Source organism: Callithrix jacchus, chromosome 2 (assembly GCF_049354715.1).
Source record: "Callithrix jacchus isolate 240 chromosome 2, calJac240_pri, whole genome shotgun sequence".
NCBI classification, from domain to species: Eukaryota; Metazoa; Chordata; class Mammalia; order Primates; family Cebidae; genus Callithrix; species Callithrix jacchus.
The window spans coordinates 61,393,305-61,418,663 of NC_133503.1; the positions used below are offsets into that span (position 1 = coordinate 61,393,305).

At 44.6% G+C, this 25,359-nt stretch overlaps 1 long non-coding RNA gene and 1 pseudogene across 3 annotated transcripts in view; both read right to left on the reverse strand.

Moving 5' to 3' along the window:
- Positions 1 to 2,064: 2,064 nt before the first annotated feature.
- LOC144581550 (uncharacterized) overlaps positions 2,065 to 25,359 on the reverse strand; it is a 36,495-nt gene continuing 13,200 nt past the window's right edge. The window contains exons 3-6 of one of the 2 annotated variants that reach the window (XR_013532504.1): positions 11,403 to 11,462; positions 8,962 to 9,031; positions 8,208 to 8,248; positions 2,065 to 7,212 (exon numbers count right to left, since the gene is read on the reverse strand). This is a non-coding gene — a long non-coding RNA (uncharacterized LOC144581550). The remainder of the gene's footprint in view (positions 7,213 to 8,207; positions 8,249 to 8,961; positions 9,032 to 11,402; positions 11,463 to 25,359) is intronic. The other variant, XR_013532503.1, reaches the window with a different exon arrangement.
- On the reverse strand, positions 12,640 to 14,478 carry LOC144581549 (AP-1 complex subunit sigma-2 pseudogene; annotated as a pseudogene). Its single transcript, XR_013532502.1, has one exon. The product of XR_013532502.1 is annotated as an AP-1 complex subunit sigma-2 pseudogene (transcript).

The following is a 25,359-nucleotide window of genomic DNA, read 5'->3' on the forward strand; positions in this document are numbered from 1 at the left end:
GAGAGAACTCCCAAGACTTGCAGAAGGGTTCCTCAATGTATCCATCGGAGTGCGGAACAGTGCACATATGTGATGAAACTACTCCCTCAAAGAATTCTAGAAGCAATCCTCAGAGCTCACACAGGACCAGCAACAGTTTGTGTTCCCAGTAGCCAGAGTGGAAAAATCTAGTGACTCATAGGACATCAGGTGGAATTGTCAGAAGGTTACTGCCTCAGTCCTGGGGAAAAATTAGCCCTAGAGTAAATGCTGCTTAGGTTCCAGCAAACAAAGCTAAAAAGCAAGCCTCAGAAGAATTAAACTGTTTTCAAGTAATTTTACTGCATTCCAGAATAAAGCTGAAGAATATTTATAAGAATGCAAAAGTATTCTGCACAAAGAAAGATAAAATTCACAATGTCTGGCATCTAATCAAAACTTAGTAGGCATGTGAGTAAGCAGAGAAATATGACTCACAAATGAGGAGGAAAATCAATCAACCAATAGAAACAAACACGATGACACAGATAAAATTAATAGACAAACACATTAAAAGAGTGCCTCTAGTGATTCTACATGTTCAAGAAGGTAGAGGAAAGATGAACACATTTTGTGTGTGGAGAAGGAATAGATATTTAAGAGAACCAAATCAAACTTCTAAATATGGAAACTATGATATCTGAGTGGATACATGCACTGGCTGGGATTGATGGCAGTTTAACACTGCAGAAGAAAAAAAATGAGTGAACTTGAAGACATAGCATAGAAAAATAAGACTGCAAATATGAAAAGAGAATCAGTGAGCTGTGAGAAAACTTCAAGCAGCCCAACATAAATGTAACTGGAGCCCCTGAAGGCAAGACAGAGTTATCACAAGAAAGTGTCTTATGCATTTGTGGAGGCTGAGCATGTCCAAAATTCATAGGCCAGGACTTCAGAAAGAGAAGACCATGAAAGGCAGGCGCAAACCATGGGTTTTCTGTCTCTATGCAGACAACCCAGAAGAAAAAAGAAAGAACAATGACTTATATCAATAATTAGAAAGGTGACATCTCTACAGAGTCTATAGATACTAAAAAATAAACAGGAACATTAACATCTATATGCCAATAAACTCAAATTTGTAGTTGATACTACCAAAGCTCACACAAGAAATTAATAACCAAAATAGTCCAATAGCTATTTAAAGAACTGAATTTGTAGCTACAAGGCTTCCTACAAAGAAAACTTAAAGGCCAGATGGCTCCATTGGTGAATTCTACCAAACATTTAAGCAAGAAATAATAACAATTTTCGCAAACTCTTTCAGAAAATTAAAGAGTTGGAAATACTCTTCTATTTTGGTGTGGTCAGAAAAAAAAGAGAGAGAGAGAGAAAAAAAAAAGAGTTGGAAATACTCATGAGTACTCTATGAGGCCAGAATTACCCTAATGCCCAAATCAGATAAAGATGCTATAAGGAAAAAGAATTCTAGATCAGTACTTCTCAGGAACATATATGCAAAACTTCTTAACAAAGTTTTAGCATATGCAGCCCAACAATATATAAAGAAGAGGATACACCATAACCGAATGGGATTTATCCCAGGAATGCAAGGTTAATTTAATATTTGAATATGAATTAATGTAATTCACTATATTAGTTAGCTAAATAAAACATATTTGTCTCAATAGACACAGAAATATCATTCAATAAATTCCAATATTTATATAAAATCTCTCAGCAGATTGGAACTAGCTGGGAACTTCTGAAATCTGATAAATGAAAAACCTCAGCTCACATCACACTTAAATAAATAAAACACTGCATGTTTCTTCTCTAAACATCAAGAACAAAACAAGCACATCTATTCTCACCACTTTTATTTGACAGTAACCTGGAGTTTCTAGCCAGTGCAATAAGGCAAGAAAAAGAAATGGAAGTCATCTAGAATTTAAAGGAAGAGGTAATCTGTCTTTCTTCACAGGTAACACAATTGTTTATATGGAAAATGCTAACAAATCTACAAAAAAGAATAAATCTCGGGAACTAATTGGTGAGCTTAGGACAGTTGCAGGAAACATCAATGTACTAAAAGTCAGCACTAGCAACAAAATACGAAAACAAAAATGGAAAGAAGTAACACCACCTTAAACAGTTTAACAATTCTGGACTAAGAGGAAGCTGCAGGTGGAGAGGGCAGGTGGAAGAGTTAGGAGAGGATGAAGGTGGCTGCTGAGCCTGGTCTAAGAGCCTGGAGAGAACAGGAACGAACAGTTTGCCGAAGCTTCTGGACCCATTGGTCTGGAGGACAACCAGCTAGGAAATTTCATCTCTGTGGAGGGAGAGACAGAAACTCTCTGCAAAGACTGCAGGTTATAAACAGAAGCTGGTGATCTCTATTTCCCCTCATAGAATGGGAGAGTAGGGTGCCACTGATAGAGGGAAAGGGTGAGCAGGAGATGGATGCTAGGGAGGAAGCCCACAAAGCAGTTGATGCCCTTATAGGAAAAAAAAAACCATTATGTCTCCTTTGACCCAAAGAATGGTGACAGTGGAAGGAAATGGAAAGAGGAAACCCTGGCATCCTAGCCCACCTGGCACCCTGGCCCTGCTTTGTGCACTCACAGCAGCACATCTCACTTCATCTCACCTTGCCTGGCCAGGCAGAGCAGGCCCGCAGATGAACCTTAGGATTTACAGTCACGATGCCCCAGCCTGTTTGACCTAGGGAAGATGGCAGCCAATGGATACCCCAATGGCTTTCTGCCTTCACCTGTTCCCCCACTCTCTTCACATGTTCCAACATAAACCACCTGCACAGAGCACTTGCATCAGGTTCTAAAACTTCCGCCACATTCCGGGAGCTCAGGACCTTCAAGGCCAAGGGGAGGTACTAAAGGTGAAGCTGGGGGTGAATCAGAGTGGAGGAGCGTGTTTCCAGTCATGAGGGATCTGAGGCCCGTGAGCCTGGGTGATGGGGTGGACAGCAAAACCGTGACTGTCAAGCCGCCAGGCCCAGGTCCATGTGTGAACAGCTGCCCTGCGATTCTTGCTCTTGGCCTCTGAGCCTCGGCTCTGGCTTATGCTCCAAAGATGCTGCCATCACATCTCCCGTGATCTCAGGGATCCGCTGGGTCATGCAGGCTTCAGTATATAGGTAGCAAGCAGGGGTTGTGGTCACCACCGTTCCCGTGAAATAGGTCACACCTGCAATGTAAAATCCCTTCAGGCTGCAGGACAGCCAAGGGCTGGGGAGGAGGCGCTGCTCATGCCACCCAAAACCTTGCCCAGAAGGGGCCCTGCCTCCAGGGAAAAATTGGACCCAGGCACCCCTCCAGCGCCGCCCTTCTCTGGCATCTCCACTTGGTGGCAGTATTGGCCGAGAAGCCGAACTCCAGCAGGCAGCCAACTGGCCCCTAGAAGCCGCTGTGGCAGCAACAGGTAACTCCTCCCACAGGAAAGTCTGGGGAGCCTAATGCCCTCATTTCACAAGAAAGTAAGGTAGGCCTGGGAGCCAGGATTCTGGACAATTAATCTGTAGGATTCCAGAACTCCATGATACTGTGATTTTTTTTTTTTTTTTTTTGAGACATGGTCTCAATCAGTCACCCGGGCTGGAGTTCGGTGACACAGTCATGGCTCACTGCAGCCTCAAACTTGTGACCTCAACCTATCCTCCCACCTCAGCCTCCTGAGTAGCTGTGACTGCAGGTGCATGCCACTGTACTCAGCTAATTTTTTATAGAGATGGTGTCTCACCATGTTGCCCAGGCTGGTCAAAAAAACTCCTGGGTTCAAGAGATCTGTTGGCCTCTGCCTCCCAAAGCACTAGAATTACAGGTGTGAGCTACCTATCTGGCCCACTGTGACTTTCTTTTCATTACCAAATTTGATTTTCTTATGGTTCTACGACTCTCCATCTATGGATCTGTGCTTGAAGAATCATAAGATTCCAAGATCTCACGATTTTTTTGAGTTCTACTGACCCAGTTTCTCTGTCCTATGATTCTGTGTTTGGGCAATTCCAGCACTTCACGGACATTTCATGGGATCAGTCAGGATTTACCCCATGGCTAAAGAAAGAGGCCGATGGCCCTACTTCCATGATTTCCAGATTCCATTGTCTCTTCCCCATGGGAAGGTCCACAATTCTGCACACATCACCAGGCCACCTGCAAGGACAGAAGTCAACTTGCAATGAGAACGAGATTGCTACGTGTCTCCTACATCATGCCCTAAGAGAGATGGATGGCTGGGGGTGTCAACTGAGAAAGACATGCTTGCTGGATCCCAGAGTTGACTTCCATGGATTCCAGGAGCTGCCATGAAAACACACACGGCTTGATTTGGTAAGGGATGATCACGCAACCATCATGGGTCACTTTTCTCAAAGGTGGCATCCATGGCGCAGCGTGTGAAGGGCTCTGAGTCAAAAGACATTCCTGGAAGAAAAGCAGTGTGAGTTTGCAGAAGGGTCCAGGGAGGCTGGGACCCCGGAGACCAGGGTCTGGCCTGAGGGCCCATCGCCCCTTCCACTTGCCTTGAGCCCAGTCTTTCTGTCCAAGGAGGGGCTGACCTAAGGCTGTAGTTGCTTTCATCAGGTGGTATCTGGTGAAGGGTCAAAATGGAACCTCAGGGGGGTATTGAAGGGGTGACACCTGGGAAGAGAGTGATGTCTTGAAACGGACTGAATTTTTTTCTCAAAGAGGTGCCCCAAGCCCCTACATATGCACTCCAGGGAGCCTGGCTGATGGGCCTCATCCCACAGGGCAGCTCAGAGACCAGTTCATGAAGACCGGCTCACATCCATCCACCCTCTCATTGCCCAAAAGGACTCCCAAGCACGTTGCCCATCCTGACATGATCTTCTGCCCTGGAGCAAGGAAGGGATGGCCTTCTGAGTTGGGGGTCTTGCAGTCAGTCTTCCAATCTTGGAGAGAAACACATACTCTACACATGGTGAGCCTCAGAGAGAGCCCAGCCCTGCTGTGCTGCCTCCAGGAGGCCCAGGCAGCTGTACCTCCTCACTCAGCCTCATTCAGCCTTTCCACTCCTGGAAAATGGTGAAATTCCCTCCCCTCTGACCAGAGGGTGCTTGGTGCAGCACTGGGTAAAGTGGGCATGGTAGCCACTGTCGCCGCTCGGCTCCAGGAGCCTTCAAGAAATCATCTTATCCGACAACCCACTTTTACCATAAGGACCTTTTGGAGGCCGGGAACAGGAGCTCACCTCTGCAACCCCACACTTTGGGAGGCCAAGGCGGGAAGATCGTTTGAGCCCAGGGGTTAAAAACTGCAGTGAGCTATGATTGCACCACTGCACTCCAGCCTAGGTGATAGAGTGAGACCCTGTTTCAAAGAAACAAACAAAAAAGAACCTTCTGGAGAACTGAAGGAAAGTGGAAATTTGATAAGAGATCTGGGCTGGAAAGAAGAGGTTTTGAAAGTATAAATATAATGGCAGGCTCAGAAAGACAGATACAGCCAATGGTAAGAAGCAGACAGGTAATTAGATTGGGCTGCTGGGAGGCACTCAAGGAGACAAGCAGTGCAGGGGTGTGCCGCTGTGAGGGGGAAACCCGGAAGCCCCCCCGCAACTGGTATGCACAGCATGGGGGCAGAGCAACAACCTCTGCAGGCTAGACAGCGGCCACGGGGAGCCCTGTCCAGATAAATGCACAGCAGGGACCCAGAGCCACAGATACACAGACCCCACACACAGCCTCCCGCAGGGGGCAGGTGACCCGCAGGAAGACAGACAGCCCTGAGCTCACAGCCACGCCTGCCAAGATCCACCAGGACATACCCGCATCAGGAATGTCCATGGGGGCTCTCGTGGCGAAGTTAACGTGTAACTCCCACAGTGCCCAAGCTGAACAACGCCAACAAAGGTGGAGACAGGGTGGAGGAACAGAAATGGGAGTGTAGCGTATTAAGAGTTATTGCTGAGTTTAAAATGAGGAAACTGAGGCCAGTATAAGAACAATTAAATGCCAATTTATTTAACTCCCAGGCGAGGTTCTGTGGTCCCAAGGAAGGGACCAGAGAAGTCCTGTGGGGGTTTCATAGGGAGAGAAGGCGTTTGATTGGCTGTGGAGAGAGAGGACATGGACGGGGCTAGCTGCTATTGGAAGGTAGGTGAGATTTCCGGTGAGCAGGCTGTGCTATTGGGCAGGTTTTGGCAGGGCTTCTTTCAAATTTTGGTAGGGTTTTCCAATGTCGGGTTAGGTGCCGAGTACAGAGTTTAGTGTTGAGTGCAGATTCTGGTGGAGAGTGCAGAAGTGGGAATGTGTTGAGTGCAGATTCTGGTGATGTAGTTTTCAGGCGTGGAGAGGGATGGGCATGTCCAAGCTCCCACCAAGGCAACCGACCTTACATAGAGAAGGGCTGCAGACAGGAAGAACAGCTCACAGCTGTGCAGCGGGGTTCAGCAGCTGTCACAGAAGACACACGGAGACAAACAGAAAGACAGGACAGACATAGACAGACAACGGGAGGCAGACAGGTCCCAGGGAGCCCACAGCAGCTCCGGGAAATGAGTGGCCGGGCCATTTTCCTTGTCTCTGTTCTGCTGACTTGCAAGTCTCAGGCCCAGCCCTGGCTGCTCTCTTTACAGCTGCAGTTCCGAAACTGTGTGCTAAGGTACCCTGGGTTGCCACAGCAAATTCCCAGGGTGTTGCCGAATATCATACCTGTAATCCTAGCTCTTGGGGAGCCGAAGGTGGAGGATCACTGGAGCCCAGAGGTTCAAGACCACCAGCCTGGGCACCATAGTGAGACCCCCGTCCCTACCAAAAAATGTATATATTTTTAAAGAAAGTGCAATTGAGTCTTGAACAACATGGAGTTAGGGGTACCAATCCCCTTCAAAATCAGAAACTTGAGTGTAACTTTTGACTCCCCGAAAACGAAACTACTAACAGCTTCCTGTTGACCAGAAGCCTTGCCAAGTCCACGCACCGTCAGGACATATGATGCAAGCCACGTGTGCCATCCACTGTGTTCCTTCCACACACTCAGCTGAAGAAAGGAAACTCCTGCTCAGAAAAACCCAGAAAAGAAAGCAGATTCACAGTTCACGAGGCGGCAGTGGGTCCTCACGAAGGTGCTCTGTGGAGTGGCTGCGGGGGAAGATGGAGCAGACTTGGTCCCTCGGTAACAGGGTGGCGGAGGTGGGAGAAATCCCTGTGTGAGTGACCCACACAGTGCACACCTGTGTTGTTCACAGGTCAGCTGCCCTGTGTCACATCACCTGGAACACAAAGTGAGTGACTGCAGTTATGTGAAGATGAAATAAAAATATAATTCATTTATTTTAACTACTGTAAAAAATTTCAAATCGCTACTAATCCTTCAGTTGTTGGACCTAATTACTTAATAAACAAAGCCCTTACGTCTTTCTTTTAGCCTGAGGAGCTGGGGGGAAAATGACTATAAGTTGTTTTCTTGGTTTATTTTATTTTATTTAGAGTCAGGGTCTCATTCTGTCACCCAGGTTAGAGTGCAGTGATGCAATCATAGCTCGGTGCAACCTTCAACTCCTCAGCCCAGCTGATCCTCCCATCTCAGCCTCCCAAAGTGCCAAGATTACAGGTGTGCACCACCGCACTGAGCCAATTGAAAGTTTTCACCTCAAGAACCCAGTCCTTGTGGAAGAGGCATTTAAAGAGTGACCCCCGCAAGAAGGGTCAGGGAAGTTTCTAGAAGAAACCATCTTCCAGTGGAGCCCAGGGTAAGTGTTGAGGGCACTCCGTCTTCTGACCCGAGATAGCTACCCTGTCTGGCTGCAGTTCCTTCTGGGGTCCTCAACCAGAAAGCCCCCAGAGCCTTGAACTCTCTTTCTGCCCAAAACCCCTTCCCTGCTTTCCCCCAACTTCTTTTGGCTCAAAAGAGAAAAATGAAGGAAGCAAAAGATAACCAGTTAGTGTCTGAAATCCTGCCTTGCCCCATCCACAACAGGGATTCACAGCCGCTGACGACAGGGAACTCACTACCTCACACAGCAACCTGGCCAGCACAGGCGCCTTCCCACCTGGCTCACCCCACCCAAGCAGGGGTCTTCCAGAGCTCCTGGGTGAAGAGAGGGGCTTCACCTGGGTGCAGCAGCAGTGAAGCAGAACCTGCCATGCTGAGTGGCTGGTGATAAAGAACAGAAAAGGACAAAGGCCACTCAGCGGAGCTTCTACTCTGTGCTGTGCTTTCCAGGTCACTCTCTGGTTCAATATAAAAGACTTCGGCTAAACTTACCTGCTTGTAATATGTTCACACAATAATTTTTCAGTGGGAATCTGTAAATAAAAACACAGATATTGATCAAAACCAAACACATCCAGTTGAGAGAAAAAAGGTTAACCCCTCAATTTTGTCATGACCAACATATATGACGACAGTTAAGAGTCAAAAAGTATGTATCTTAAACATTCTCTGAACTCTGTTCAGAACTCTGAACAGAGAATTCAGACACAGATATTATTAAGATTAGTTGATTTAGAAAAAGTAAACTTAATCTTCTTTAGTGAATCATAATTCTAGGGCAAACAATACAGTCACCCAGAAAACAGCCACAGCAGAAGCCCAGTGTCAATTTCCAAGAAGTGAACAAAGGGATTGCAACTCCTTGGAGAGCTCAGAGAGAAAAGACACTCTATCCTCTGAGATTGGTCCCTGGTTTCAGAATCAGAAGAGGAGTTTCCACGCTTCATCATGAATCATTGGGCACACAAGCTTGCGACTGTTTTCTTTGCCCTGGGTCTGGTTCTTACCCTTCTCATCCATCCTTCTCTAGCTACCCGAGTGGTTAGACATGCATACAAGCCCCCCCACAGAGAGAGCTGGCCAATGATTACTCCCACCATGGCAAGAAGAAAGTGTGAAGTCCTGAGCTCGGTACTAAAGACATTCCACTTTCTGGCTTCCTCAAAGCCCCCAAACATCACTGTTTAGAGAAGGTCAATGACTCATCTAGGATGACACAGCTAATTAGGGCCACAAGAGGCCATACCTGGATCCAATCTGGCCAGCGGCCAAGTCTACACACCTCTCATCATGTCCTGACCTCAATCAGGCATCTCCTAGGGGAAAGAAGAGGTATCCAGATAAGTGTGTCAACCCAGCGGGCAATTAAGCAGCTACTAAAATGCTGACTCTAAAGGCTTAAATGTGTTGGTGTTTTACTGAGGTTAAAAAAAAAAAATTAGCACATGACCAGGCATGGTGGCTTACACCTGTAATCCCAGTGCTTTGGAAGGCCAAGGCAGATGGATCACCTGAGGTCTGTAATTTGAGACCAGCCTGGCCAACTTGGTGAAACTACATCTCTACCAAAGATACAAAAATTATCCAGGTGTGGTGATATGTGCCTGTAATTTCAGCTACTTGGGAGGCTAAGGCAGGAGAATGTCTTGGACCCAGGAGGCAGTGGTTGCAGTGAGGCAAGATCATGCCACTGCATTCCAGCATGGGAGACAAAGAGAGCCTCTGCCGACTTAAGAAGTGACAAAAGCCAGGCACGGTGGCTCACACCTATAATCCCAGCATTTTGGAAGGCCAAAGTGGGCAGATCACAAGGTCAGGAGATCGAGACCCTCCTGAATAACATAGTGAAACCCCCTCTCTACTAAAAATACAAACAATTAGCCGGCCATAGTGGCATGCTTCTGTAGTCCAGGCTGCTTGGGAGTGTGAGGCAGGAGAATCACTTGAACCCAGGAGGCGGAGGTTGCAGTGAGCTAAGATTGTGCCACTGCATTCCAGCCTGGGTGATAGAGTGAGACTCAGTTTCAAAAAAATAAATATTAAAAAAAATAAGTGATAAAAGTGAAGAATGCACAACTACTCCTAGTTATACAGAATCGGTGTGTAAACAGCTGAATAAAATACAATTGGTGAGGAAAAACAGTACTGTCTGAGGGGCAAAATTACAGTATATTTTCAACAAATTCCTGGGCTGCTGTTGTATGATTTCTCACACTGAATAAAATTGGGGGGCATAGCCTCCTTCCAGTTATAGTCACTAGGCCCAGATTACAGTCAGCTTCTCTGTGAGGGGGTGCTGACACCTGTGAACATATAAAGAACTAAAAGAACAGAGATCAATACTAAGACAGAGTGAAAATAGAAGAAAAATAGAATAAAGATCTGAAAGGGGAGAGGAGAAAGTCAGAACGAAAAGAAAAAGCAAAAAAGGGAAATATCAGAAAGACAGAAAAAAAAACACTAGAATAATTTGAAAAAGAAAGAAAATCCAGAGATTAAGGAGTCATCATTTTTAAAAAGACAAAAACAACAAGAAAGGAATTAGGAAGTAACTGTATAGCGACAGCGGCCCCCAACTGGCTGTCCCACTCATGCTGAGAGGTCTGTGACACTGTCTCCATGGGAATGGTACAGGAAGTACCCAGAGGGGCCATTACTCTTAGCTTCTTACAATCTCATTAGATGATGGTGTCCAGCCATCACAACTGTGTCAATTTCTGGGTTCAAGCTCTAGCTTGCTTCCACAATATGTTTTCCCAGACCAAGTAGACCCACAGAAACAAGGCCAAGTCAGGCAGGCTGTTTGTCACCTATCAGTAAAGGTGACAGTGGTCAGGTCCAGACAGTAAACAGCACATCACCTCCACAGGTTCACAGACTCCAGAGGCCCTTGCTTTGGATGACAAAGGTGCCTTCCCTGCCAATGATCAAAAAGGTCCAGATCTGAAATACGTTTTCGGTTCAGGTTTTTTTTTGAGACAGAGTCTTGCTCTGCCACCTAGGTTGTAAGGCAATGGCACAATCTCAGCTCTCTGCAACCTCTGCATCCTCAGTTCTTCTTTTGCCTAACCTCCCAAGTAGCTGGGATTGCAGGAACATACCACCACACATCAGCCCAATTTTTATTTTTAGTAGAGCAGGGGTTTGACTATGTTAGCCAAGCTGATACAATAGCATAGTCTGAAGTAGAGACCGTTTGATAATCCTCGCATTTTTGCCTTCCTCTCAGAGATTCCGCACAGGCTTTTCACAACCATTATCCTACATGTACCCCAGGCCTCCTGACAGGCCAGCCCGTATGCTGAAGGTAAGGTAACCTGGCTTGGTCATGTGGAAAGGATGTGGCAGAACTGGGATTGACTTGGTAGCACTCAAAAGGCATCAGAAGCCTGGCACGGTGGCTCACACCTGTAATCCCAGCACTTTGGAAGGTGGAGGCAGTTGGATCACCTGAGTTCAGGAGTTCAAGACCAATCTGGCCAACATGGTGAAACCGTCTCTACTGAAAATACAAAAATTAGCCGGGCATGGTGATGCATGCCTGTACTCCCACCTACTCAGTAGGCAAAGGCAGGAGAATCATTTGAACATGGGGGGCAAAGCTTGCAGTGAACCAAGATTGCACCATTGCACTTCAGCAAAAAAAAAAAAAAAAAGGCATCAGGGAAACTCTGGGACATGTCTTACCTCCCTGAACTGGATAGTTTGCTCTCTCCAACAGCGCCATGAGATGTTCCTTATCCAGAGCTAGGGTAAATGTTTCCAACAGAAGGAGAAGACTTGGCAAGTGAGAAAAAGATTTTACAAATCACAAGGAAAAAGACATCTAAATTAAAAATGAGCAAAAAGCGAAACGCAATTCAGAAAAAAGAGCTGCAGCAAAGTTAGAGGAAAAACATTCTGCCTCGACGGTAATTTAAGCATGGCAAAACAAAATAATGTGCTGTGTTCTGCAATCAGCTTGGCAAAGCCAAATAAAGACAGCCACTGTGTGAGTTTGCAAAGGTGGACACACACATCCTGGGCCCTGCTGGTGAAAACATCAACCTGTCCAGCCCTTCTGGAAAGAAATGGGACAACATGAGTTAAAATGTGTGCAACCCTTGTACATAGGTTTAGCGTAATTCAAAAAAAAAAAAAAAAAAAACTCCAGCAAGATGTTTGGCAAATATAGATGAGATTATTCTAAAATTCATATAGAAAGCAGAGAGTGTACAAAAAAAATAGAATGAATAAAGGCTACTATTCTGGTAAGTTTGGAAAGTAAGAAAATAAAATGAAATAAAAATTGTAAAAGGCCTACTATTCATTGTTGCCATTTTGCAGTGAAAAAAAATCTATGATTTGATAGCACAATACGGTGACTATAGTAAATAATAATTGTATACTTTAAAACACAAAATAAATTATTTGTTGAGACACAGTCTCTCAGCTTAGTTTTTATATGATATCCCTTACAGAAACTCTCTTCATCTCAGAAGGGAATTGCTATAAAGTCCTGCTCTCAATTTTAAAGGGCAAAAGCCACACATTACTTGAATTTATGGCTTCTATAAAGTTACATTAAAATGCTTATGTGAAGTTTTTTTGTTGTTGATATGGAGTCTCATTCTGCCACTTAGGCTGGAGTGCAGTAGCCTGATCTCGGTGGACTGTAACGTCTGCCTTGCAGGTTCAGGTGATTCTTCTGCCTCAGCCTCCCTAATAGCTGAGACTACAGGCATATGCCACCACACATGGCTAATTTTGTAATTTTTTTTTAGTAGACACGGGGTTTCACCATATTGGCCTGGCTGGTCTTCAAGTCCTGATCTCATGATACACCCACCTCAGTCTCTAAAAGTGCTGGGATTACAGGTGTCAGCCACCATGGACAGCCTAATTTTTTTTAAATAAGAACAGCAAAAAAAAAAAAAAGTGTGTATTTTTTTTTTATTTGTACATTGAACGTTTATTACAACTAATTGGCAAAGTGATAAGACAGTGCTCACGTGGCCTGAATATTGGTCACAATCACAACAAAGCTTAATCCAGCCCAGCATATACAAGTGAAAGTATAAACCATGAAGACATGTTTAGATATGTATAAGTACTTAGAAAAGTGACGCTGAACAATTATATAGCTTTAAAAAATATAGGGCCAACTAATGCCATTTTACCTCATTCAACTCTCACTTTTTTATATGAAACGTGTCTTTAAATTTTTATAAGACTTCTGTTAACTAGGCAGTGCCAGAAAGAAAGGAAGCTGCTGTAAAGTTTGCAGCACTTCCAAGTGGAGGGAAGCAAATAGGGAAGCAAAATAAATTTGGCATTAACAAGCATCCCAGAAGGAACATTCGTGCTTTAAACAATGACTTTACACATAACACTGTGAAGAGAGCAACATGTTTTCTGTAAGACACTGTTAAGAAGAATTCCTGGCAAATTAACATTCTCACTTTATTTTGGGCATCAAAAACAACTACATATGTCATTATGACCACAAAAAATTTCATCTCAGGAGTCATATGTGCCTTGGCCTTAAAAATTATGTGCTTACTATTATGAAACAATCCTGTTTCTCATCCCAGATTCAGAATGCCTAAGAAATAATTTTAGTGTAAAAGTATCATTCCAATTAAGTCATTAAAAATAATTCCCTTTATTTTTGAAAATATTCCCTTTTATTTTTGAAAGGTATGTGATTTCCAATAGGAGTTTTTGGAGTAAATTTGCTTTTTAAAGTTCAACAAAGTTAAGTCTCCATTCATTTGATATGTGACATGTAATTCCCTTTTTTTTTTTATATATATATACCGAAATGCTGCACTAATCTTTGGTTTCATAAAACCAGGTTTCACATTATAATTTGTTTCCTTTGTCAAATACAGTAATTAATATATACTGCCTGGTTTTACATGTATATGTGCCATTTTCATATGTGCACATAATCAGATTAAGAGAAACTGACCTCTAAACTTTAAAATATCCAGAAAAGGTACCTTTTTCTGCTACCATTCTAATTCATATTTAAGTCCCTTATCACTTGATCAACTAAAGTTCCCTTTAAAAAAAATTGTGTAGGCATGAATGAAGCAGCTTAGCAAAACAGTAACACTGACAAGACATCATCTTACACCATTAACTAACATGGACATGAAGGGAGTGACCATCTACAGTGTGTGAAATGCCACAAGAAGTCATCAAGGGAGGAGAGTTACGTCAGTCCAATTTCTTCAAGAACACTACGTGGGGTTTCAGCTTCCTCCTGCAGTAGATCGGCCTGCTCAATTGCTTTAAGGACATTTTTCTTGGATGTTTCCTGAACTTCCCCTCCCAAAAGAAACTCATCCAAAATAAAATAAGCCTTCTCAAAATTAAAGATGATATCTAGTTCACAGGTACTGCCAAAATACTTGTCAAGTAATTTCACATAACGATGAATTATTTCCAGGGTAATTAGTTCATTGTCCTGATCCTCAATAGCACAGCAAAAATACAGACTAGCACATCTTTTGTAAACAATCTTCAGATCTCGCCACTCAAGGAAGCTGCACATTTTAGGTTTCCGTGCTAAAACGGTCTGAACAAGTTCTCTGGTGATCTTTTTCTTCTCTTTGTCTGATAGTGGGACATACCATTTTTGCAGTCGAAGCTTTCCCTGACGACTAAAAAGCAACATAAACTGCATGGCGGCCGTGGGCCGCGGGCGCGGCGGAGCTTGGCCGGCGGCGGCGGCTAAGGGGAAGCCCCTGTCGCCTTGCTGAGGAAGAGAAGCCGTGGTTCTGTGGGGAGGGGACCCGGCTGGCGGAGGAGAAAAGTGTGTATTTTTAAAAGAAAAATTAAACATACTTAGTTAAAAAAAATTAAGGCAGGGAAACAAAAATAGCTAAAACAGTTTCAAAAAAGAAGAAGTAGAAGGAATCAGTCAACCAGATTTAAAGACTTTCTCTATAGCTAGGGTAATTAAGAGAGTACTGGCAGGCAGCAGGCACAGACAGCAAAGCACAGAACCGAATGGAGAATCCAAGAAAAAGACCCACACAGATATGCCCAGTGGATTTTCTGACAAAGTGCAAAAGCACTTCAGGAGTAAGGACAGCTTTTCCACAAATGGTGCTGGAGCAATCAGCATTCAGAGGAAAAAATGGGCCTCTATCTATATGTCTTTTATGCTTCATACAAAATAAAACTCGTAATAGATCATGAATTCAAATATAAAACATAATCCTCAGGATCTAGAACAAGGCAGAGCTCTTAGACTTGACCCCAAAGACTGAATCATGAAAGCAAAAACTGGCAGACAAACTGGACCTCATTAAAATTAAAAATATTTCTCCTGTGAAAGAGCCAGATAGAAAGATAAAAACACAAGCTACAGACTGGAAGGACATGTTTGCAAAGTACATATTCAAGAAAGCACTGCTATCTAAAATATGTAATAGAGACCTCTCAAAATTTAACAGCATAAAAAAAAAAAAAACAATCAAATTAGAACATAGGCAAGCCAGGTGCCCTGGTGCATGCCTGGAGTTCCAGCAGTTTGGGAGGTCAAAGTGGTAGAATTGATTGAGCCCAGGAGTTCTAGGCTAGCCTGGGCAAAATAGTGAGATCCCATCTCTACCAAAAAAAATTAAAATTAGCCAGTCATAGTGGCACACACCTGCCATCTCAAAGCTACACAGGAGACTGAGCAAGAGGATCACTTGAGTTCAGGAGTTTGAGACCAGCCTGGGCAACATAATGAGATCTGATTTCTGTAAAGAATTAAAAAAAGGCTGGGCACGGTGTCACACACCTGTAATCCCAGCACTTTAGGAGGCTGAGGTGAGCGTATCACAAGGTCAAGAGATCGAGACCATCCTGGCCAACACTGTGAAACCCTGTCTCTACTAAAAATACAAAAATTAGCTGGGTGTGGTGGTGCCTGCCTGTAGACCCAGCTACTCAGGAGGCTGAGGCAATAGAATCACTTGAACCTGGGAGGCAAAGATTGCAGGGAGCCGAGACTACACCACTGCACTCCAGCATGGCAACAGAGCAAGGCCCTGTCTAAAAAACAGTTAACTAACCAACAGACAAGAAAAAGAACATAGGCAAGAGATCTAAAGGCAGAAAGATATTTTACCAAAGAGAATATACAGCAGATGGCAAAAAAGAAACTATGAAAAGATGTACATCATTGCCCAATAGGAAAATGCAAATGAAAACCACAGTAATTCTACTACATGCAGGGACATGGATGAATCTGGAGAATGTCATCCTCAGCAAACTGACACAAGAACAGAAAATGAAACACCGCATATTCTCACTCATAGGCGGGTGATGAAAAATGAGAACACATGGACACAGAAAGGGGAGTACTAAACACTGGGGTCTATTGGGGGGAAAAGGGGAGGGCCAGTGGGAGGGGGAGGTGGGGAGGGATAGCCTAGGGAGAAATGACAAATGTGGGTGAAGGGGAGAAGGAAAGAAAAGCACACTGCCATGTGTGTTCCTACGCAACTGTCTTGCATGCTCTGCTCATGTACCCCAAAACCTAAAATCCAACAAAAAATTAAAAAAAAAAAAAAAGAAATAGAAATTCCATTTGACCCAGCAATCCCATTACTGGATATATATCCAAAGAGCTATAAATCGTTCTACTCTAAGGACACATGTACACGAATGTTCATTGCAGCACTGTTTACAATAGCAAAGACCTGGAATCAACCCAAATGCCCATTGATAATAGACTGGATTGGAAAAATGTGGCACATATACACCATGGAATATTATGCAGCAATCAGAAATGATGAGTTTGTGTCGTTTGTAGGGACATGGATGAATCTGGAGAACGTCATCCTCAGCAAACTGACACAAGAACAGAAAATGAAACACCGCATATTCTCACTCATAGGCGGGTGATGAAAAATTGAGAACACATGGACACAGAGAGGGGAGTACTAAACACTGGGGTCTATTGGGGGGAAAAGGGGAGGGCCAGTGTGAGGGGGAGGTGGGGAGGGATAGCCTGGGGAGAAATGCCAAATGTGGGTGAAGGGGAGAAGGAAAGAAAAGCACACTGCCATGTGTGTTCCTACGCAACTGTCTTGCATGCTCTGCTCATGTACCCCAAAACCTAAAATCCAATAAAAAATTAAAAAAAAATTCTACTACATGCCTATCAGAGTGGCTAAAATAACAAACTGTAGCAACATGAAATGCGGGTGAGGATGCAGAGACACTAGACCACTCATACACTGCTGGTGGGAATGTAAAGGAAGATACAGAGACTCTAGAAAATAGCTTGGCAGTTTCTTCAACATACACACAAACTAAACTAAATACAAAACTACCACATGACTCAGCCACTGTCCTAGGCATTTATCCCCCTAAAATGAGTGTGTCCAGCCATCAACTTTTAATGTGTTTAAATTAAAGCCACCATTTGATGTGTTTCTGCCTTGACAAGGACCATAATGGCACAAGCTATGCAACATTGACTTGTAGAAATCCTGGCTAGTGTGACCCTTTCTCACAGACAGGATTGTGCTTTTGTCTAATAAAAACTAGCATTTCTCTAAAAGACATACAAGTGGCTGGGCACAATGGCTCATACCTGTAACCCCAGCACTTTGGGAGGCTGAGGTGGGCAGATTACTTGAGGTCAGGAGTTCAAGACCTGCTGGCCAACATGGTGAAACCCTCTCACTACTAAAAATACAAAAAATAGCCAGGGGTGGTGGCAGGTGCCTTTAATCTCAGCTACTCAAGAGTCTGAGGCAGGAGAATTGCTTGAACCCAGAAGGAAGAGGTTGCAGTTAGCAGAGATTGAGCCACTTCACTCCAGCCTGGGTGACAGAGTGAGGCTCCATCTAAAATAAATAAATGCAAGTGTGCCCTATCATGGTGACAAAATCTGCTCCTGGGAGACTGATAATTATGCAGAATGTGGGAAGGACAAAAGGGTTTGTTCAGTTTTCCCTTCTTGAGGGCATAAATGCATACTGTGAATGTTGGAAACAGCAGAGTACTGGTTAAGCTACTAATAAATTGCTGTGTCTCCAAAAAACAGGATAAATAACTTCTAGACATAAAAACAGCAGAATGTTTAGAAATGGGGTACAATCTTTATCAGTTTGCAAAGTGACAAGGGTACAATCTAGCAGGTACAGGGTGACGTGGCTTATAAGCACACAGCATCCTTTTGCCCCAATATCGATTGGAACCGGACGGGACAAGGGTCACACTAGCCAGGATTTCTACAAGTCAACTAGTTTGTTTCCTGACTTCCTGGCTCTCTGGTGTTCTACGTTAGCATGAGCTGCTTTTATAAATCAGACAATCACAAAAATTTGTACATGGAAAAGCAGAATCCAAGGAATTTTCATTGAATCTTCCCAGGGATCCAAATGACCTTCTTAAAAGACCAGCAGAAGATGGACACTCTGAGGGCTTAGGGCCTCCCTCTGGTCCAGACAGAACTCAGGGACGGCAGTGGGGCATGGCACAAGGGTAAGGCCTGCAGTCCCTGCCCTGGAGAGGAACCAAGAAGCAAGAGAACCACCCCTCAGAGTGCAGACATACAACAAAGCAGCAAGGTGAATGACATGAACCGGGGAAACGTCAGAGCACAGAATCAAGGTTTGAAACCCTTTTTAAATTTAATTTTATTTTTTTCAAAGAAACAGCTGTTTCCCAGACTGGAATGAAGTGACACAATAATAGCTCACTGTAGCCTCAGACTCCTGGGCTCAATCAATCCTCCTGCCTCAGCCTCCTGAGTAGCTGGGACAATGGGCATACACCTCCATGTGTGGCTTTTTTTCCTTTCCCTTTTTTTTCTTTTTCCCCCAGAGTCTCCAAACTTTCCAAAGTGTACCCTGGGCCTTTTCAACATTTCTTTTCTGTATCAGCTACTCTTAGGCTTCAATGTGCCTGCCATCTTCTGTTGTCTGACCCACCATACCCCGACAGAGCACACTGGCTGGGACTCAGGTCTACACGGGTCTGGCCTCCTGTTCCTGGCCATAGGTGGTGGCTCCTTGCCAAGGATTCCAGTATCTCTCACACTGGGCCAGGTCGGTGCCACGCCATCTTCCTTCTCATTGCTGCGGGTGGCAGTGTCAGCCTTTCAGTCCACATTATTTTTCTGGCCCTTCGAACATAAGGCATTCGTCGAGGCTCCCGGATCCCACAGTGAGCAGAAAGATGGTCGCTGCTACCACGGAGCATCACAGTTTTGTCTGAGCACCAACACTGGTGAGCTGGCACATGTACCAGCACAGAAGAGCAAACACATGGGCAGAGGTGGTGAGGACAAAAACAAGGATTGAAGATCTGTTCTGATGGGAGAGCAGACTTCCACCTGAGGCTCCCAGTTCCCTGCTCACCCCATACATGCCTCTGCAGAACCTGGCCCAGCTTCCTTGCCATGGCCCTGCCTTCACCTGCCTCCCTACTGCACCTCACACAACTCACTCCTCAGCGCAGAAAAACACTTTGGGGTGTGCAATGAAAGCTAAGGTCCAAGCTTGTGGTCAAGTCTTGAAAGTGCTCCCTGGCCATCTCCTCTCTTGCCGGGCTGATTTTACTTGACACACACACTCAGCCACACACACATACACACTCACACACAGGTACATTCAGGGTCACCCACATGTGCTCACGCTCACACATACCACACTCAAGCCTCACAATACACTCACAAAGCACTCTCCATACTGAAGCAACTTTCTCCTGTCCCCACACTCTCACAGCCCTGAGCTCAGACAAGTCACATTCCTTGAAGTCCATCTGATGGACAAAAAAAAAAAAAAAAAAGACTGCTGAAATGACTGGCCGCTCACCTCTCACTACATTCTTAATGCCTGGAAGGTGGAAGGGTTATGTGGTGCCCTCCTGGAAGCAGGCCTTCGGGAAATGTCTGTTGAGGGGATGGGCAGAATTCAGGAGTTGAGGGAGGCATGTGGTAGCTGAATGCAGAGAGGTGTCATCAGCAGGGGAGAGCAGACAGACACAGTTACACAGCTCAGCAGCACTGAGAACAAGCTAGCAAGCCTCCCTGTGCCTCAGTGTTTCCATCTGTAAAGTTGGAATAAGAGCACCTGGCCTGAGAATTCCTGTAAGTCACAAATGAGAATATGCAGGTGAACACACTCTGAATGGGAAGCCATTACTGCATCTCTTATTATGAGTATTATTTTACCATTATTCCTGAGACAGAGGGGCTGGCTGTATTTCCAAGGAATTGTGGTGGCTGAGGAGGGAAGTTAGGCAAGGCTGTGAATCAGTAAGTGTGTTACAGGTGTAAAATCACAGTCCTTATATATCCTACTCTGTCAGATGATCTTTGTCAAACAAGAAAGTATTTCATCAAATATTGGCTATACCACAGAACATATGCTACTTATTTTCTCTATCAACTACTCAGCTAAGCAGCTTCCAACATCTAGAATAGAACAGTATTTCAGGCCAGAAACAGTGGCTCATGCCCATAATCCCAACACTTTGGGAGACCGAGGCAGGAGGGTCCCTTGAAGTCAGGAATTCAAGACCAGCCTGGACAACATAGCAAGACCCGATCTCTACAAAGCTTAAAAATTTAAAAAGTAGGCCAGGCATGGTGTCTCGTGCCTGTAATCTCCGCACTTTGGGAGGCTAAAGGGGGAGGATTACCTGAAGTCAGGAGTTTAAGACCAGCCTGGGCAACATGGTAAAACCTCGTTTCTACAAAATATACAAGAAATTAGCTGGGCATGGTGGTGTGTGCCTGTAGTCCCAGCTATAGCTAGGAGGCTGAGGCAGGAGAATCACTTGCACCCAGAAGGCAGAGGTTACAGTGAGTCAAAACCATGCCACTGCACTCCAGCCTGGTCAACAAGAGTGAAACTCTGTTTAAGAAACAAAACCACAAAAAGAAATTAGTTGGGCATGGTGGTGTGAACCTATAGTCCCAGCTACTCAGGAGGCTGAGACAGGAAGGATGGCTTGAATCCAGGAGTTCAAGGCTGCAGTGAGACATGGTGCCACTGTACTTCAGCCTGGGTGGCAGTGAGACACTGTCTCTAAGAATAAAAAGAGTATTTTAACAATTCTCTTAATCTCAATGTACAATTTTACACCGGCAGGTAGGTACACACCTGTAAAAACCCACTTATGTAATTGTGAATTAAAGGACACTTTCTAGTGACTAAATGTCAACAACAATAAATTAAATCAATAAAATTAACTGACTGAATGTCAATTCAGAGACTGGCCTAAAAGAAAATGCCAACCCATGGCCTGGTATGAGCAAGTAAAATAATAAAATAAGTTGCACCCTGGTGATTAACTACCTCACCGGCCCCATTCAGCAATTGTGGAGCCTGCTTCTCCAGTCTAGAATTCTCTACTGCATAGATGAAGCCTTCAAAGCCAGCAAAGGGGTGTGCTACAGGCACAATGCATTCTGGTTCTTAGGGAAAAAAAAAAAAAACACACTCAAAGAAGGAACGTCTGCAAGAACACTCACCCAGGTCAATCATGTCTAGGACCATCTGACCACAACACTGCCATTTGGAGGGTGCGGGAAAAAATTTAAAAGCCAGTCCGTCCCCAAAACTGTACAGTCCTGGTTAAATATTCTTAATGTGAATACCTCATCGTCAAGGATTTTCCTGTTTCATCTTTCTCCTTGGAAAAGAGTCTAAAATAGGAGAATTTTCTCTTCCACTAAAAACATAAAATTCAAAAGCACATCCTCTTCAGATTAATAAAAGTTGGCTGGGCATGGTGGTTACACCTGCAATCCCAACACTTTAAGAGATTGAGACTGGTGGACTGCTTTGAGCTCAGAAGTTAGAAACCAGCCTGGGCAAAATGGCAAAACTCCATGTCTACTAAAAACACACTACTGACCATGGTAGTGTACATCTGTGGTCCCAGCTACTTGAGAGACTGAGGCTGTAAAACCGCTTGAACCCGGGAGGCAGAGTTTGCAGTGAGCAGAGTTCACACCACTGCATGCCAGCCTGGGCAAAAGACCGAGACCCAGTCTCTAAAAAAAAAAAAGAAAGAAAGAAAGAAAGAAAAACAAAATAAGAAAAGCCAGTTTTCCATGGATCTGCATAATAATGGAGACAACCTTGTTGATGTCACTCATATATGAGAAAAGCCCTTTCCTCAGGAGGATGAGCGGAGATGAGGAAGCAGTGGAACCCCAGCCTTGGTGGTGCCCTAACTGCTGTCATCAACCAGTGTCCTGGGATGGTGGCTCTGGGCCCTAGGCGTGTTCCTCTGCCCAGGAGACAAGATTTCTATCTGCCAGCTACCCTCAAAGGCAGCTGGAAAGGTAGACTGTGTTCCTGGCTGCTGTTCCAAGTACCCAGCCTCCAACCGACAGATGGTTATCACAGGTCCACTATGTGCCAGGAGACCAGATTTCAGGTACTAGGGACACAGCAGGAAGTGGGACAGGCAGAGCTCCTCTTGCCTCCCAGGAGCCCAGGGTGTGCCATCCACAGAACACAATACTGGCTTTGAATCTGATCCAGGTGCCTGTTCTCTCTGGTGGCCTGCCCAATAATTTTACATATTTTTCCACATTTTTCAAATCTAGAAACAAGAACAAAACAAAGATGCCACTGGTGGTTCTACAACACCCCCTTCCTGCTGCATAAGATCTGCACCCCAAATCTCTCCTAATGGCCCAGAGTCACCTGGCCGGGCCCACTCGCTGGTGATGGTGGTCAGGACTAGGGTCCCAGTGCCGCCTGTTCTGTGAGACTAGGTTATCAGAATCAGGGAAGTGGGGCTCTGAGTGGACAGAGTAGGGGACAGGAAACTGTAAAGATGGTGCTGGGAAGAAGGACCCATGAAGAGGGTTGAGGAAGGATGCTGGTTTGAACAGTGTGAGGCCTGTGTGAGAAGCTGCACCCAATTGCTTCCTCCAGTCCTGCTGAAACAGAGCAGGGGGAAAAAGATATAGAAGTCCTCTTCCTCCAGTCCTTTATTTCCAGCCAACTGGAGGTAATTCATCCACCGCTGTGGGTGCCTCCTGACTTTCATGAGTTTGTCACACTGTGTCCTAGTTTTCTGTGTGCCTGGGTGCTCAGCTGCAGTTGAGCTGACCTGGAGGGTCGTACTCAGTTTTATTCATCTCAATCCAAAGACAATAAACATTAGCTCAGCAGAAAAAAATCTAATGGTGCCGCAGCCCCAAAGCTGGACTTCTTTTCAACTACCTAATTTTGGGGTTTCACGTGGTCTGGAGGGTCTCATGCAAAGTGATGTATTTTGCCTCAACTGACACAGCCACGGCTCATTATGCTTCACCCGTTTGGCACTCTCACTGCTGCTGTCCTGGCTCTCTGAAAGCGGCCTCATCCTGCTGGCTACACACATCATGCCTGCTTTTTCCCCCTGTTCCCTCCCTCACCTAGACCCTCACCTGTTCAAACAGCTATTCTATATTCTTCCATCAGCCCCTTCTGCTCATCCTGAAACAATCTCAGGCCAGGTTTCTCTTGATTACTTCATTTCCGTATCACAGAGACCATCTCTGAGCTAGGAACCAGCTCCAAACACTCTCTGTGTAAGCAGCAAGACCATCTAAAGGTGTCTTTCCCCAAAAACCTGCCATAGCTTCTTACAGTCTCTCATAACATAGCCCACCTAATCTACCTTCAACAGTGATTACTCAAGACCTGCCTGTCAGTTGCCACCTGGGAAACAAGGATGAATAAAACAGGCACAGTCTCTGCCCTTGTGGACCTACTATAGGTGGTTAGGAAAGACAGACTACCAATCAAATAACCCCACATAGAAAAAATTACCAAAGGCTAAGTGGAAGAGGTGTCCATCCCTGACAGCGGTAACGGAGAGGTTGAGCCAGTCTGTCACGAAGACTTCTTTGAGTAAGCAATGCCAAAGCTGAGATATGAAAAGGTACAGGAATTCACCAGAGGATGAAGGGTTTTGGAAAAAGCATTCCAGAGAGAGGGAACAGCAGATGCAAAGGCCCTGAGGAAAGATAAAGTATTGTTTGCACAGAAGACAGAAAGAAGAGCCAAGGGGCCACCAGGCAGAGGGAATGGGGAGTGCAGGCCTGGGAGACACAGGGAGTAGGTGTGCTGTCAGCTGCCAGGAGCAACACCTGATCCATCCTGGCTTCCTATCAGAGTGCACAAGAGAAGTGACTTTATGTTAGCCTGACCTACACACAATCAGTAAACAGAATCTGCTATGAAATCTACATTTCATGCCACAGGCAGTGCAGGTGGAAATCAGAGACAAATGTCTGTGGTTATCTGTAACCTCTACTTCCAGCCAACAGCTTGTGGTATAAAGAGCTGAAACTCCTATAAAGGGAAAAGCCCAAATAGGCTTTAAGAGCTAATGGTAGAAACTCCATGTGGAGTGTGACCTTCGAGGTCACCACTGGAATGGCGTTAAAGCCAAGGCCTGTGTAGAGGACAGTAGACAGGTCTCAGTTCCCCTGCTCCCATCATGACCCTTTGTATGTCCATTGCCAGCTTTTGTTCTCCTGTTTTATCACCGTTTCTTTTAATTTTCTGACCGGCCTTTCAAGGTAAATGGTAAGCTGAGAAACTGAGACACTAGAAAATACGGCCTGAAAATACAGACTGCACTTCATTTGCAGTAAGCTGTTTTTGGAAAACAATAGTATTAAAAAGAGCTTCGGTTTGTTGTTGTTGTTGTTTCTCTCTCTCTCTCTCTCTCCTCTCTCCTCTCTCTCTCTCTCTCTCTCTCTTCAAAGCTTTACTTAAAGACAAACAGGATTTCTTTGCTTTGGCCTCAAGCGTGTTTATCTGTATTGGTTTGGGTTACTTGTTCAGGTATGCCTTTAATTTAAAATTTTGGTTATATTTAGAGTGTGATGAAAATTTTTGTTCCATTTTGTTTGTTTAGCCTTCTCTTCTGAACTAAGTAAAACCATATACTGTGGTTTGGAAAAAAAAAATTTACTAAAAAATTTCAAAAACAAAAAGCTTTAAATAGTGATTACCCTCACCTCCAGTAAACAAAAACCTCCCATCTTCAAAATTTCTTTTTGATGTACATTTTAGAAAGAAAAAGACAAATAAATGTCTGCTGTGTACCTGCTGTGTCAGGAAGGGGTCCAGTTTCTGCTTTCTGCACATGGCTAGCCAGTTTTCCCAACACCATTTGTTAAACAGGGAATCCTTTCCCCATTGCTGGTTTTTGTCAGGTTTATCAAAGATTGTATAGTTGTAGATATGTTGTGTTGCCTCCGGTGCCTCTGTTTTGTTCCATTGGTCTATATCGCTGTTTTGGTACCAGTACCATGCTGTTTTGATTACCGTAGCCTTGTAGTATAGTTTGAAATCCGGTAGTGTGATGCCCCCCGCTGTGTTCTTTTTGCTTAGAATTGACTTGGCTATGCGGGCTTTCTTTTGGTTCCATATGAAGTTCATGGTGGTTTTTTCCAGTTCTGTGAAGAAAGTCAATGGTAGCTTGATGGGGATAGCGTTGATTCTGTAAATTACTTTGGGCAGTATAGCCATTTTCACAATATTAATTCTTCCTAACCATGAACATGGAATGTTTCTCCATCTGTTTGTGTCCTCTCTGATTTCGTTGAGCAGTGGTTTGTAGTTCTCCTTGAAGAGGTCTCTTAACGTTCCTTGTGAGTTTTATTCCAAGGTATTTTATTCCT